The 16307-nt window shown below is 39.9% G+C and overlaps 1 protein-coding gene across 2 annotated transcripts in view; it reads right to left on the minus strand.

Moving 5' to 3' along the window:
* The window catches only part of GNB1 (G protein subunit beta 1), a 45689-nt gene extending 36635 nt beyond the window's left edge, over positions 1–9054 (minus strand). The window contains exon 1 of one of the 2 annotated variants that reach the window (XM_075520513.1): positions 8740–9054. The gene's annotated coding sequence lies outside the window, so the exon portion shown is untranslated. The remainder of the gene's footprint in view (positions 1–8739) is intronic. The other variant, XM_075520512.1, reaches the window with a different exon arrangement.
* Positions 9055–16307: the final 7253 nt, after the last annotated feature.

The raw sequence follows: 16307 nt of genomic DNA on the forward strand, positions 1-16307 counted from the left end.
AGCAAACCGTTCTTGATCTTTGTACAGACAACACCTTTGTTAAATAGACAGCAGTGTATCTTCAGTATTTTACCACTTCACAAAGAATGTGCAACAGGAATATCAAACATATGTTCCAACAAAGAGAGCTCTTTAATTAGTACAGTATAATCTTATTTTGGGTACCAAGGGTTTCAGCAGACTATCACGTCTGCTTTGTTTTTCTAGACAAACAGAAAAAATTACCACCACCCCCCTCCAAACACATTTGTTAGGCTATCTGAAGAAAACAGGAACTAAACAGGAAAAATCCAAGAGGACCATAAACAGATTTCTTCTCAGCATCTTGAAGCATGCGTAGGCCTGCTTTGTTGAGCGCTATTACTTCATTTACTGGAAACAAAACATACACTAAATTTTGCATTATGCATAAGTTTACTTTTTTTATTTTGAGATTCAAGCATTGCTATGTTCAACACACACCTTCAGCCACTTGGTGTTAACTATGATGTATCAGCTCAACAATTTAAATAAACTTAAATGGAACAGAACTTTACGTATATGGCAAAAACAGATTTACTGCACTAGTTTCCACCACAAAGAACTTACTAGAAAATATTAGTATTACAGACATACCAAACTAAGAAATAAGTTTGGGAACTTCTGGTCAAAGCTCTTTACGGAGTGAACATTTCTGCCTGGCATTACGAATTTCACTACTGAAGATAACAAGCATTAACTTTTAAGATCTCTGCATCAACAAAAAAGGCACATTCATACCATCTTCTGTATGCTTTTAACCTTGGAGCTTTGACCCACCTCCTGTCCCTCAATGGTTTCGGTAAATCCCTCAAATGCCTACAAAAGTCCAAATGGCTGGACTGAATACAAAGTGTTCCGATTTTAAAAGACAGTATACCAGGGCAGTTAATTTCTTCAATTCCAGAAGAAAGCCACCATTGCCCACCAATTACAAAAGGGCAGCAACACCTCAGGCAGTAGCCTGCAAGGCACAACATCTGGACAGATACAAGCATATCACATAACCTCCAAAAACATTTGTAAGCTCAACAGCCTGCCCAGTAACCCTCAGCAAAAAGAAGTCTAGTAAAATATATCCTGTGTTACCACGGATGTCCTGATGAGAAAGTCCTTGCAGTAAAGCATACACCATTAATACTGGGGATGTATATTTCAGTTCCCACGGAAGATAAACTGCAATTTTCAAGTGCACAATTAAAAATTCTTCTCTCAGAGCAGTGTTGGCAATTTGTTTCCACATTTCACAAAAATAAAACAAAACCTACTCAGCTTGTCAAATAACTTCACGGTTTTGCAAATAATTTTAGATAACCTCTATTCATTGACAGATTTCAATAAATCTTAAGATGTCAGGATGAACACAAAGCACGTGTTACTGAGCACTTTTAAGATGGTTCCCTAAATTTAGCCCAAGATAGGCAACAAGGCCAGAAAAAAGCAGTAAGAAAATAAAGATGTATAGAATTAACAGCTCACCTGCAATAGTTAAGCAGAAACTCTTTTTCTTTCTTACAAAGAAAGAAAATAATTGGCATCAGCTGCTGTAATTAAGCCTACTGTAACAGAAGAAAAAACAAGCCACAGAAGTAAGGCATTGCTTTCCTGTCAGTGATGTCAACTTTGTGGGTGTTTGCCTTTCTGAAAGTCATATAGAAAGCCTTGCAAAATTTCTTATTTAGTACAGTTTGACTTTGTAATAAGCATGAGCAAAATCACCACTGATACCTGAACTGGTAAAATATTCACAACTACTTTGAGAGATGGCATGCAGGAGTTTCCAGAGAGAAGTATTTTGGTTTTACTCCTCCTCCCCCCCCCCCCCCCCCCGCGCCCTGCTTTGCTGGGGGCGGGGGGGAGAAGAAAGCTGAAAACAGTGACAAAAATCTTTACATAGTTTTTAATACAGGACCGCATTACATAAAGCTACAAAAATTATCTAATCCATCTAATTACAGATAATTAATATTTTCTTTTTTGGGAGTGCTGGCAGGCATTACTGCAGTTTTCAAGAAGACATCAAAAAATTCTCATCTGAGAAAAACATTATAAACATAACTGGCAAAAAATTTTAGGCAAACCTTCTTCAGACCAGGGTAGGAATGCACAGAAAAAAATATTAGCTATCTACAATTTAATTAATCCTTATGCCATATACAAGCTATTTCTTTTCTACACATAGAAACTTAAGAAATTGCAGTGATTTGACAGGCTGAAATTCTACTTAATCAAATAAAAATACATATTTTTAATGAAGCAGTTTCATGCAAACTACTTACAGAAATGAACATTTCACATTAAAATGGCAACTAGACTTTCAATCATTTGCTTTCCCATCACTTTATTATCTGCTACTAATTTTTCCCCTCATCAAGATGTAAATATTATCTATGAAAATAATGTGAAGATTTAGCCTATCTTTACCACCACCAATTACAGAACTACCTTATATCTTGTCTCCTTTAAGCTCCCTCAGATCACCTTCTTCAAGTCGTCAGCCTCATTTTCACTTATCCATTTTTAGGATTCCAAAACAGACACAGCACAGAAAGACCAAATTTTAACCCTTCAGTCCCACCAAATAAAAAATAACTATAGCTTTTCTCCTTCAGAAGTCTGTGACAAGTGACAAAAATACCTTGTTTTCAACAATTCTTAAGCCAAAAATATTGAGAAAAAATAATTTTAAAACAAGTCTACCCAAGTACTCAAGTCAGTCAGAAATCTCACAGATCTTGATATTAACCTACAGATTTTCTGCTTGCCCACAGCCAAACAGGGCTCAGACTCATGAGCAAGTTTCCAACATTAGCTGACCCACAGGAGTCACCTATATGCATCATTTCAGCCTAAACTGAGTTCGAGATACTGGGATTAATTTGTTTGCCCATGAAAAAGGACTATGCTTATTTGAATAACCTTGCATTTATCTGAAGAGTGCAGGCATGGATAATTACCATGGCATAGCTGACAGAGGGTAACCTATTCATTAATCCAAAGCCAGGCCTTCTGAACACCTGCAACATCTTCTAAAGCATTCCTATTTTAAACCTGCTATAGTTATTTGTATTGGATTTCAACACGACTTAAATCTGGCAATATCTAAACAACTGAAGTATTTGCTTCGTAACTGCTTTCTCAAGCACTTATTCCGGTGTCATGTCATTCCCACCCCCAATGAACTAAAATGTCAAGAGCCAGGTCAATGTGTAATGTTTTGTGTAGGATCCTTATTTTCTGCCACTTTAAAACTTTCAGAACCAAACAACTGAGTGCTTGGGCCAGTGCTGAAAATCCTGGACAGAACGTAAAGTTATGATTTCCAAGGCTCCCTACAAATTACACTTCCATGATGTCCCAAAAAAAAAATTTTTTTTTTTGCTTACACATACAAGTTATCATGTAGGCATCTAATTACAGCATCCCCAGTAACACCGAGCATAAGATATACATAGCAAGCAACACCGTTTCTTAGCTGTTTCCAGCTGGCATGCACGGATACTGTCATGTCATTACTCTCTAGCTGAGTTCAAGAAAGATTCCTGGATGTCTAAGAATATACTGGGAAAGGCAAACATTACCCCCTGTACCTAGTATACTCAAGGTTCCAACTGCAGTCTTCCAGACAAGCAGAAATATTTTGTTATATTTGCAGAGACTAACAAATCATAACACATTCTATACCACTTCAATAAATGCAATGGAGACAAGCATTTAATACAAATGAACATAGTCTTGCAAGATATTAGTGGTAAAGAACACATTTTAGAAGGTCAGCTGTTCAAAAAACAGGCCAAGAACATCTGATCTTTATGTTCCCAAATATACTTTTAAATGTGTATTTTTTTTTTCCAAAGGCTAACCATCTCCTTTCTCTCTACTTAGAAGTCTTCTAGTGCTTTAATAAAAATGCAGTATTCTGCTTCAAAACCTATTTTGGAGTGTCCATATTTTTGTACTAGGAAGCCTTCCACAGTAATTTACATTGATTATTTTGGCATCTAAAGCAAAGGTACTGTTCATAGCCAGCTCAAAGCTTTTAAAGACCTCTTAATGTTCTGCTGAACTACCAGTTGGCTCAAGTATCTATGGATTCTGCATACATTTCTGTTTGGTGAAAAACAAATCCATGCACACAAAATCCCCAGCATACTAGACACCCTGTGAAGAAATAATAAATTGAGATACTATGTTAAATAGAAACATAGGGGCTTGGGGGTATTTTTGTTTTCTATCACGACCTTGGCTAATACTAGTTCCAACATTATCAGTGGGGAGAAAAAAAACATTTTGAATGGAATATGTATTCTTTTCATTTTGAGTCTGCACTTCGGGTAATCAAGAGACTCCCTTAAAAAAATTTCCACTTTATCTTCAATCACATGCTTAAGAAACATTTCATTAACACAAGCTAGTTGCTTTCAAGGTTATAGATTTTTTCCCAACATAACCAGTAAAATACTGTAAAAAAAAAAAAAAAATAGCCAAAATACTGGCATGAACAGAGGCATTAGAGACTCCAAAGGCAACTCACCTAAGCATATTTCAACCACTCGAATGCATGATTTCTCCTTTCAACTTGCTAGTAACAAAGTAGCGCTAAGTGCAATTCTTGAAACAATATGGTATGCCATATGGCTAAAACTGGATATTAAAATTGAGAATATCAATTACCAATCCACTAATGCTGAGAGCCAAAATCCATGGACAGTAAGAATTTAATCCAATTCACTAAAACATGAGCCGAGCCCGACATACAGAAGACAAATCTATTGCTGGTTTCACAGAAAGCCAGCAACTCCAATTTTTCATTGCAATAACTACAAAACTAGCTAAATGTAACACTTCCTTAACATTCGTAACTACAGCAATAGGCACCACAAGAATCTGCAAAAGCAACACAAGTTTCATATGGATTGGCATCTTGTTTCACACTGATTGAGAAATCATAACTAAGTAACTATTTAAGAAGAAACAGTTATAATTGTTTTCCACATGACCAAACTGAAGCCTCCAAAGCACCAGGAAGTTACTACACACTGCAGCCAACATAATCTTGCTTAATTTCAGGAAAAGGCATCCTACAAACACAAAAAATGTATCTTTCTACTATAATTAAAGGACCCTGGAAGTAATTGTATTAATTGAAGGATTTTCTTATTCTAAATATATTAGTTTAATTGTTCTAGTTTTAAAATTTTTAATAGCTGTAAAGTCTTTATTCTCAGATGATATTAAGAATAATGCTACACAAAATTCTACACACTTCCTAATTATACAAAACTTTATTGGTTACTTCCACAAGAGGAATTCTCATTAAGTCTAAATACAACATTTTCAGATTTCCATGAGGTATGGAGGCGATTTAAATACTGTTCTCCTAGGATTTACTGTGGAATTCTAACTTTACATGTTGTGGAAGATTTCACGGTAGGATGCTTGCTACATACTGACCTAGCAGCTGCAAGGACTAAACAAGGATAAATACAATTTATATTGCCCAATGCAGAATCCCACTTCACCCTATTCCTTTCTGATCCTGTAATGAAAGGCCAAAGTAGTAGCACCAAAAAAACTGCACAACTAGTTTCAAGTTCAACAGCACATTACAAGTACCATCAAATGGAACTAACAGTTTATTGGACAAGTATTCTCCATTAAAAAATTGTTCCTGACATACTAGAGGAGTAAAATGCATTCAGCTAATTTCAGCCTTTTTTTTTTTCTTTTAAAAAACCCACCAAACCAACAGCACAAGCCTCAACTGCAAATTAGCTCTTCTGCTTCCCAGCTTCCTTCTGCATGAACTACAGCTGGGCTATTACAGTAAACTAACAAACAACCAATTTACATTGATAAACAGTAAACTGTTTATCATGGATAAACAGTACTAAAAAGGTTGATATTACCAAAGGTTTGGAGGTCATTTGAATACAGGAGACATAACAAGCATTTATTATTTTTCTTGCTCAGTAGTATATTCTTTTAAGCCCGAGTCCCATATATCAAATATTAACCAAGCTATTTTATTTAGGCTACCAAAGTTAAGAAGCTTAGCACTATAGTGAAAATCAAAAAAGTTACAAATTGAAAGTCCATTTTTCTTAAAAGATACTAAAAACCACACATAAAAGGCTTCAGAAATTTGTAATGTCATTTTAAAATACAGTACTTCACAGACACAGAACTGTTTTAATATCCCCAAAACCTTTCTTATCCTTTCCCATAAAAAGAACAGTTACCTAGAGTATGACAATAATTCCGGGTCAAAAGCAGTTTCAAAAGCCTCCACAAATCGTTAGCATTCTGAAGCAGACGGCAGACTCTTTTGTATTACAGAAAGATAACTGTCTGCACGGGGTCTGACGATTACCTGGCTAGTAGAGAACCAGCAACAGTACACAGCCCCAGCAGAGTCTTTGTATACCTGTGCTCTAGGTCTAAAATACTGTTTTTCAGCAACAGGCTTAATAAAACCCCAGAACATTTTGACGGTATTAAGCAGGCACTGCAAGGTAAAAAAGAAAAACATGTCACCCCTTTATCCAGTAAGAGCCTATGTGAACATTTCAATAAAACTATTTACTCCTCCCACCTAGTTCCTATCTGGAGAAGCTCACAAAAATTAAGAAAAAAACCCACAGATTTCTTGCAACAATATTCCAAATGCTCCTCCTACCCCCACCCCAAAACAGACGAAAGCGAAGAGAACGAGAAAGTAAATCTAAAATACAATTACGAAATAAGATCTAGTTTGGCAAAGCTGTGGTGAGGAGGAGTTGAAAAATGAGAGCTGCCTTGCTGCAAACGCCATCTTGTTGCAGCTATTGGGCCCAGGCACAGAAAGATCCATTCATTCACAGCAAAAAGTAAAATCAAACACACACCCTGCCTAATCTGCAGCCACCAAAACAACTACACTATTATCACCCCTTCTCTTTCTCCTCTCCTAAAGCACACAAGGAAAAAAAAAACTCTGATATACTACATTTAGGACAAATCTAGATCTTAATATAAAATCTTCGTTTTCTCGCATGTATTTCACATACACATCGACAGCATTTTGTCTTGATTCACATCCTAGTGTTTAGTAGATCAGCTTAAAATATGGGATAAATCTCTCACGATTAGGTGTGGATATTTTACAGTAGCAAAATGCTTAATGTTTCAGTCTTAAATCACCTCTCCAAGTTGAGCCAACTATTCTCAAAAGCTGTTTCAATAATCACTTAAGCCTTACATTTACAGTCCTTTCCTCCTATTTTCTGCTGTGGAGACAATACATAATAACGTGGCAGCCGGCATCCTAGAAAGGATGCCTCATTTAAAATAACGAATCCCAACCATGACTTTGTTGGACAATAATGAAATATCACATTCGTTAAAACCTCAGTTCATCTTCAAGAATGATAAATTGACATCTTACAACAACCTCTATATCATTCTGATTTTCTTCTGGACAAGATTTCTTTTTTTTTTTTTTTTTAATCAAACGTCTCGTCTCTTTCATATTAACGTACAAGACTTTACACCTCTTCATTTCCTACAAAGCTTTAGAATTAAAAATCCTACACCTTAAATATCCCTTGTAGAGATAAAAAGGAATAATACTGAAATCCTTTCGATAATAAGCTGGGAGTTGAAATAATATTTTTAACAACATTTCCGAGGAGAAAACTCCATTTTTCTATTGTAGCAAACACCCTCCATGATCTTCATTATTGCTGCTACAGGCACACAAAAATATGCAGCACCATAATACATGGGGGAACAACAAATATGCGGTCTAAATCCATCCTCGGTTCCGATTTTAAAGAGAACAAAACCTTCTCCACCCCTCCCTCCCCCAGTATACACAGCATGAACCCAATCTGCGAGCCCTTTACTGGACTGGGGGCTGCTGGAAGCAGTCTTACCCTGTTTGTCTCACCCCCGTCTCCTCTTAATCAGTTTTCCACCATTACAGCAGACACACCATAGCTTTTTCTTGAATCTCTCTCCAGATATTCCCTCTGCCGGCTAGATCGCTCGGGAAAACTCGCCTTTTGTATCTTAACGCGTACCAGAAAACACCCCAGACCGTCTAACAGAGACCACTACAGCGTAATTATAATTAAAAATGGAACCCCGCAAGATCCAAGGTCTCCTCCCTTTTCGCCTTAAAGCCTTCAAGAGAGAATCAGTCCCACCCCCACCTTTTTCTCCTCCTCCTCCAGCTACAAACACACTTCTTTTTTAGGGGAAGCTGGAGCACCGAGGAGGTGGGGAAGCGCGGGGGAGGGGGGCTATTTCCAACCCCGCCATGCTAAGAGGTGGACAAACCATTAGCCGCCCTTCTCTCCTGCGGGGGCCGTGAAGAACGGGTGGGCGAGGAGGAGGGCACCGCCGCGGCGAGGGGGGCCCAGCCCGGTGCCCAGGCGACGCGAGAACCAAGGGAGCGGCGGAAGGGGAGGACGAAGGGAAAGGAGAAGTGCGGCAGCGAGGAGGAAGAGCGGGGGAGGGGAGCGGGGGACGGGCGCAGCCGCGCAGAGGAAGAAGGAACCGGGGATGAGGGGGGAGCCGGGGCCGCCGCCGGCGGGAAGATGGCCTCAGGGTGGGGCCGGGACGGGGCCGGGGGCTTGGCGAGCCGGGCGGCGGCGGGAAGGCGCAGGGGAGGGCGACGAGGCTTCTGTGCGGACCCCCCGCCCCCACCCGCCGCCTTCTCTCCCCTCAGACAGTTACCTGCCCTTCCGGCCGCTGCTCATTAACCGGGCCGGTACGTCCGTCGCCCGCGGCTCCTGCCCGCGTCCCGCCGGCCTGGGGAGGGGAAGGGGGGCGGAGGAGGAGGAGGAGGGGGCGGAGGAGGAGAGGAGCCGCCCGCGCTCTGCCCGGCCTGGTCCCGGGGAGGCAGCGGCGCCGGCCGGGGAGTCGAGTCGGAAGGAGAGAGCCGCGGGGGAGAGGGGTGTCGCTGGGTCTCGACTCCTCCTCGCGCGCTGGGTGCCCGCTCAGCTCCCCGCAGCCATCGGGAAGCGAGAGCCTGGGCGCGGTTAACCTCCCCCCTCCGCCCCGCCCGTGCTGCCCGGCCGGGAAACCCCGGCTCGGCTCGGCTCCCCGCCCCGCCCCCGGCACCGCCCCGCCCTACCCCCACCGCCCTGCCGACGGCAAGCGCAGGCCCCGCCGCGCCGGAGGCCTCGCTGCCTCGACGGGGCCCCGCCAGCACGGCCGGGGGGGCCGCGGCCACGGTGCGCGCTCCCCGGGCCCCCCCCGCGCGCGCACGGGCGGGCAACGCCCTTCCAGTCAGGCAGTCAGTTAGTCAGTCAGCCAGCGAGCCAGTCAGTCAGTCCGTCCGCCCCGCGGGCGGCGGGAAGGGGGGTGCGCGCGGCTGCCCGTGTGCCGCCTCCCGCCCATCGCGGCTTGGTTCGGCCCCGCTCTGGGGCGCTTCCTCCCCGAGCGCGAACAAAGGCCGCGGGCGGGTGTTTCGCTTCTGCCCCGCCGCGCCCAGGCCGGCCCTGCAGGCCGAAAACGAGCGTTTAAAAGCCTGGCGTGAACAAAAGAAAAACAGAGCCGACCACACAACGCCACAAACGACGGTATTTAGGTAGAGAATCTCCCAGAGAGCAGGGCTCGGAGGAGGAGCAGATAACCCTTCACCGGAGTGAGACCATGTTGAATGTAGGAAGTCTGGGCTGCTGAGCACGAGTAAGGGCGGGGGTGAGGGCCGCAGCTCTTAAAACACTACTCGCAAGAGGGCCGGCAGGCAGTAAATACCTTTGTGCTACCATCTTCCCCTCAGGAACTTGACGACGACTGACAATTCAGTAGGCTTACAACTTCTTTCTTCTAACGTCGCTTATGAGGGTACTTGCACCGCCAAAGTTTCCAGAGCCGCCTTTTCATATTCTCCTCACAGGATGAGCACCCATCTCTGCTCTGGAAGGCATTGCAGAAAAGAGCAAGTCAAACAAAAATTAAGGGAACATTAAAAAATGCAATTTCTGTTTTACAGACTGGGCCTCATGTAAGCCAGGCAGGACAGATATCACCAAAATGGAATAATTTCACACCAGCACTCACATACTAAAACATTGTTACTTAATAATGGAAAGTAAGTATACATACAGTATTGCATCACTTTTTCTCCTATCAACAAGTCTAAATCTGGGAGGGGGGTCTCCTATTTATTTATACTTTGTTAAGAGGTGAGATTACCTTACTACCCAAATAGGTTTACAATAAAAGGTAAAAAAACCCACAGCATTATAGCAAATTTTGAATTAAAAACCTATCCAGAAAGAATATGTTGTAATAAAATTAAAAAAAAAATGTTAAAGAGAGCAATACTTTTTCTGCAAACTCTCCCCCTAGTAGTTGCTTGTGTCTCCAGAATTCAAAACAGCTACTTGCCATCACGCTATCTGGGAAGGTAGGCGTGGTTACCTGTAATTAGTAAGAGAAATAGTAAGTTTGCCAATTAAACTGTAGCAAAGTGGGTTGGATATTACTCAGGTTGTCTGTTATTAATAACTATTAGACCCTGCTGTGGTTAAGCCTTTGTTTTACAATAATCAAATGGTTGTTTTTAAATAACCTGTGTGCTGTGCTGAAGCTTTAATTCTTCTCCCTGAGATTTACAAATAACAAAATAAGAAATTTACTGAAATTAGAATAAAGGATTCTTGGGGTCGGTCTCTTCTCCCAGGTAACAAGCCATAGGACGAGAGGAAATGGCCTCAAGTTGAGCCAGGGGAGGTTTAGACTGGATATTAGGAAATTTTTCTTCACTGAAAGGGTTGTCCAGCATTGGAACAGGCTGCCCAGGGAAGGGGTTGAGTTGCCATCCCTGGAGGTATTTAAAGCACGTTTGGATGAGGTGCTTAGGGACATGGTGTAGTGGTGGGCTTGGTAGTGTTAGGTTTACGGTTGGACTCGATGATCTTAAAGGGCTTTTCCAACCTCTATGATTCTGTGAAATTACTTATATTCTGTTCAGTAACCATGAGGAAATAATTTCTGTTCCACCCCTGAAAGAAATATGCATGCATGTACATCATGGACAGGAATTACCCCATTAAAATCTGTGGAACCACATGTATGCGGTTTGGGGATGTTCTTGAGATTGGGGCTAGAGATTCATCTAGCATTCCTATCTGCAAAATACTAATTAAATGTAAGTGCTTAAGAAACACCACAAGTTTACTAGATATTTGCAAAGTTTTCTAGAGATTTCAAAAGCAGTTACACACATTACTGCAATATTTCAGTCAAAAAGTCTCAGGGAGATTTGTAGTAGGCAAGTTGCATGATTTTTTTTAATATTTTTTTTTTTTTTAGTTAGAGATTGCTTTTATGCATAGCAGAGATGCCCTTTTGGGGATGCACCACGATTTGTGTGGAAAAGAATGACTACTTACTACATCAGGGCGGGGGGAAGTATGATACATAAAGGATTAAAAGAAAAAAGGAAAAGCCTTCTTTTGCTAAGGAAAATTCATAAGTCTTACGAGATTTTGTGGGAAATTTTCAGCTAACACTGGATCATACAGAAGAAATCTGTGTAAGGAACAAAAATAATGTTCTGAGGTTCATAACAAACAGTAAATCACATTTTGTTTCTTCGAGAGAGTAGTGGCATTGAGATTTTGTTATTGGACTAGAAGAAATGTTGTGTGAATTCACTATATCGTAATAAACTAATTCATGCTTTTTTCCCATTGCATGTGCCTTATCATACAAATACTTACTGCTTTTCTTTATAATTCTCTTACACGCTTTTAGTATCGGGATAATTATAGTACCTAAACATTTTTTCTTAAATAAAGTACACATTCAGATCTTATCCTCTCCTAGGAATCTCCAATTTTTTTTTGCATTCTAATTTTTATGCATTCTCTGTTTTATGAGAGCTAACGGGAATTTCTGTCCACAGGTCTGTGCTCTGCCACCTCTTTAAATCCATGGAATTCAGGTAAGGAAACTGGACCGGCCAAATGTGTTTATACATGCTGAGTATAACCACATATACACATAACTAATTCTTTCACCACACCTATTCTTTTGTAAAAATACAACTGTTGCGGTAATTCCTGTTTCTGATCCAGTGACCTAATTATATCTTATTCTCCAGTGAAAGATTTGATTGATATATAGTGCTACTAGTATGAAGAGGGATTATGAAGATTGGAAAGGGTTGTTTACAGGGTGGAGGGTTGTTTCACGTGGGGTGGGTGGGGTTTTTTGGTTTTGTTTTGTAAATCTCACTAGACAAATCAGTTCTGCTGCATTTTAAAATCTGTCAGAAGAATCACACATTATTGTATGCAACACCGTGTTTAATTCTGATGTCTTCATATAGTCCTGTGCTGGAAGCTACTGTATATGCATTATCTTTATTTTTTAAATTTCTTTTTCATTTTTAATCTTCATTTTTTTGTATGTGCATACAAATACATACAGAAACTGTCCTAGATTATAGTATTCAGTGGAAGAGTGTGCAAATCACCAGAAATAAGTGGACTTATTTGATTATGAATTTATCTGTTTCTGTATATTACAAAAATATTGTTTGTAACTAAAAATTTAACTGATAATATCTGCTAATACCTGAAGATCTAATACACATAATTAACAAAACCAAATCTTTATGTTTTTTCGTTAGTCCACTTTGAAGTAGCTAGTATAGCCAAAGCAAATTAAAATACCTAAAATAGGTGGGAAATGTAACTCACACAATTTCACAAAACAGTGAAACTTTTCAAACCTGAGGCTTCCACATATGCTAGGACTAGGTCAGCTGAAACAAAAATAGAAGGTTTTCTCCTGAAGCTTGGTTTAGATCTAAAGAAAACCTCTCCTGTAAGCAGGTTGCTCCATAGTTCTCAGTTGCAAAATTTCTTGCACCTTTTTCTCAATCAGCTGATATTAACCCCTTTATAGAGAACGTACTGAAGTAGATGAATCTTTAGGCAGTTTCACTAGTTTGTGTGTTTCTTCCACTGTTTCAAACATGACGACAAAACTAACCAGAATCTGTCATACCTGGTATGCTACTAGAACACCTGGTTTTGCAGGCTGCTCTGCCATTCAAAACCTGCATCTTACAGCACTGCTGTAGCACACTGGTGGTGAGGCCATGAAAAATCATTGTTTCAAGCCTTTTGTGGAATACAAAGAAGTTGGTTATTAAAATGAAAAATGGCTGTCTCAGTATTACTGTGAAACTTTTCCAAATGGGGAACAATTATGCCATGCATAGTTTTATACTTTTACCAACTCCTGATTAATAGGGCATCTGCTTAAACTGAGCCAATGATTGCATACACATCAAAAGTTGCTTTCTAGCTTTCAGCCTCTGGGCTCTGCTTTTGCTCTTACATGTGTGTGACTGCCATCAACAGGTAAAAATGAAGGCTACTGAGAGGCTTTAAAATATTTGTGGGATACAGAAGTAGGAATCTTGACATCCAAAAAATGCTATTTTTCTTCCCTCATCAGTGAAGGTCTTGCACTGCATAAGAGAGAGGGAGTACTTCCAGGGAGTGGAAGTCCTAGAATGTTTCCTACATACTGGTCTTCTCACTTATGTGTCATGGTAATCAGATCTGTAAAACTTTGTCTCACACCTGCAGGATGCCCCACGATGAAACTCAGTGGCTCAGAGAGCCGTGTGTGTCCTATTCAGAGGCAATAACCTTCAATCAGATGTGTGGACTAGATAGGTTATGTTAGTGAACTGCTTCAGGAATCCCAACTACACTTTCTGTCAGATATATGGCTGTATCTTTAATAGTAAGGCAATTAGAAATACAGAGCTGGAGGGTACAGCTGAATTTTTGAGTCTAGCAGCTCATATGACAAGTAACCATGCCACACGATATCCTTTTAAAGCTATGGAAACTTCACCTTAAAAATTAGTTTGTTTGGTTTTTCCCTTTGCTGATCCACTTGCAAGGCAATTTGGCCCTCAAAGCCTTATTGCGTTGTTTAGAAACAGGTGGAATTTACTCATTTAATGATGCCGTAATGCATACTGCAGTACTTTTGGAGGCATCCATATCAGATCTTTGTCAGTGTAACAGTTAAAAAGACAACTGCTGCTGTTCTTAGGCTGTAGGAGTAGGAATTCTTGTTCAAAAGCAAAAAGATAGAAGGACAGATATTGCATAGTCCCGAGAGAAGATGTTCTTGTTCAACAAGAAGAGCAAGGACGTAACTTGGTCCCCAATGTATTAATGAGTATGGGTTTTATTTGCAAGTGAAACTGCCATTGCATATTGTTTAGAAATATACTATATTCATGTTTTATTGAATGTATTGTCAGGATTTTTGTAATTTCTTAGAAAGTAATTAATTTTTGCATACAAATAGCATTGTTACTGCATTGTTATAATAAAAATTTACATATTGTTATCTGAGTAAATATACTACATGATTCTTATGATAACTCAAGATGCTCCTGGACTCTGAAAGAATAACTGTCACCAAGCAGGTATAAATTATGCTTTCTAAAGAAAGGGTGAAAATCAGCACTTCTCAAAAGTGCATAGCTCCTCAGATGGTATGAAAACACTACAGAAGTAATAAATAATTATGTTTTGCCTACTTCTCTATTTGTGACTTCACAGGTGAGTGTTTCTAATGGACTTACCCAAAATAATAACTCAAAGGACCACCTCATATTCCAGAATAACACCAGCACTATTTCCCGTTCCAGAATATTTTGTCTGCCTTTGTGTTCTTTGATTTCTGTAGTGTGCATTCTATTGAAACTGCAGAGATTCATAGAGACGTTCACATGATTTTGACCTCGTTTGAAGTTCTCACTCCATTTGGTCCCAAAAGCAATGCAGAACCTTTGTTTCTCCTGTCTTTCCGCCAAAATTAAATGAAGTGTATACAGTGTTTCAATTTCAGCTATGCTTCAGTCCCAAGTCTATTCAGATGATCAGGAACTCTTTTTTTATTTTTTTATTATTTTGTTTTTTTAAAACCGATTCAGAACTGTTCCAACCTGCTGTTATTTGCCAGTTCGTTAACAATTGAATGAAAATCATGGCTGCTATTTTCTGAGCAAGGACCCAGGTAGCACAGTATCAAGATCGTTCATTAAAGAAAATAAATAAATAAAAGCATACTGAATAGAAATACTTAGTGAGGCCAGGCAGAGGAAAGAGTAGGAGTAACTCAAGTCTCCTTAGTTACATTCTGCATTCTCACAGTTTCTTTCAGTTTGCCTATTACTATGGAACAAAAGAGTTATTTTAAACGACATCTGAGAACAAAGCATAAAATTAGCAAAACTGTTTTAGTCTGAAGAGAATATAATTGACAAGATTTTAAGGTAGGGGGAACTAGTTTTGAGAGTCTTCATGTAATTTAGGACAAAAAGGCAGGAAAGTCCTTATACCTGAGTTTCCTAACCAATACAGTCTTGGAAGATGATATTGAAGTCCTTACTTACACTATGGATTAGAATGGTTTATCTGTGAAGTGGATTCAAGAACAGTTAGTTCAGAATAGTTGAGAGACTTTCTACGTCACTTCAAAATCCTTTGGAAAAAATCCATGGCTGTCTGTAAGCGAAGTAGAACAGAGTTGTGAAGGCCCACAGCTTTCCTATAGATTTCATTCTACTGCATCAATGTACATATACATTACTGTGAATGTAATGACTGTCTTTGTATATCTTATTCTTGACAGAGGCAGAATAAGCTATATGGGGACAGTACACACTGGTCTACATATGTCCTAAAGGGCATTATATGTAGTCTTGTTTTCTCATAAATTCTGGCCAAGGTAGTTTTATTTCCAGGGCAAAACCTTGTTCCTATTGCCTTGTGACCCATGTAAAAAAAAAAAAAAATCAATGCCATAAGCATCTCTGACTTCAACAAGCATAAAGATTTATTGCCTAGTTCCCAAGTGTGATTGTTCTGTTTAGCATACCTTGAAGCATTTTCCAAAGCCAAAAAATATCACTACTGTTGTCTTAGACATAGGAGACTGATGCATAATGATGTGAAATTATTTAGCCACTACCACCCAGCAGTTTATGGAAGGAAGCAAGATGAAATGTTAGGGTTGCTTCAATCTGGATCTAGTATTCCATGCAGTCAGTGCCATAGTTTTATACTGTGATACAATCTTACAGTGTGATACAAAGATGTAATTTTGTGATCTGTATTTATACTTGTTCAACAAAATAACAGAACCTCTCTGCTGGGAGTAAGCTCTGTTCTGAATTTTTCTATGTGTTCATCTTCCAACCTTGAAACATATATGGGTGTCTTAAGGTTGGTCCAAGCCTGTTTGTA

This window comes from Mycteria americana, chromosome 18, assembly GCF_035582795.1.
Source record: "Mycteria americana isolate JAX WOST 10 ecotype Jacksonville Zoo and Gardens chromosome 18, USCA_MyAme_1.0, whole genome shotgun sequence".
Classification (NCBI taxonomy): Eukaryota; Metazoa; Chordata; class Aves; order Ciconiiformes; family Ciconiidae; genus Mycteria; species Mycteria americana.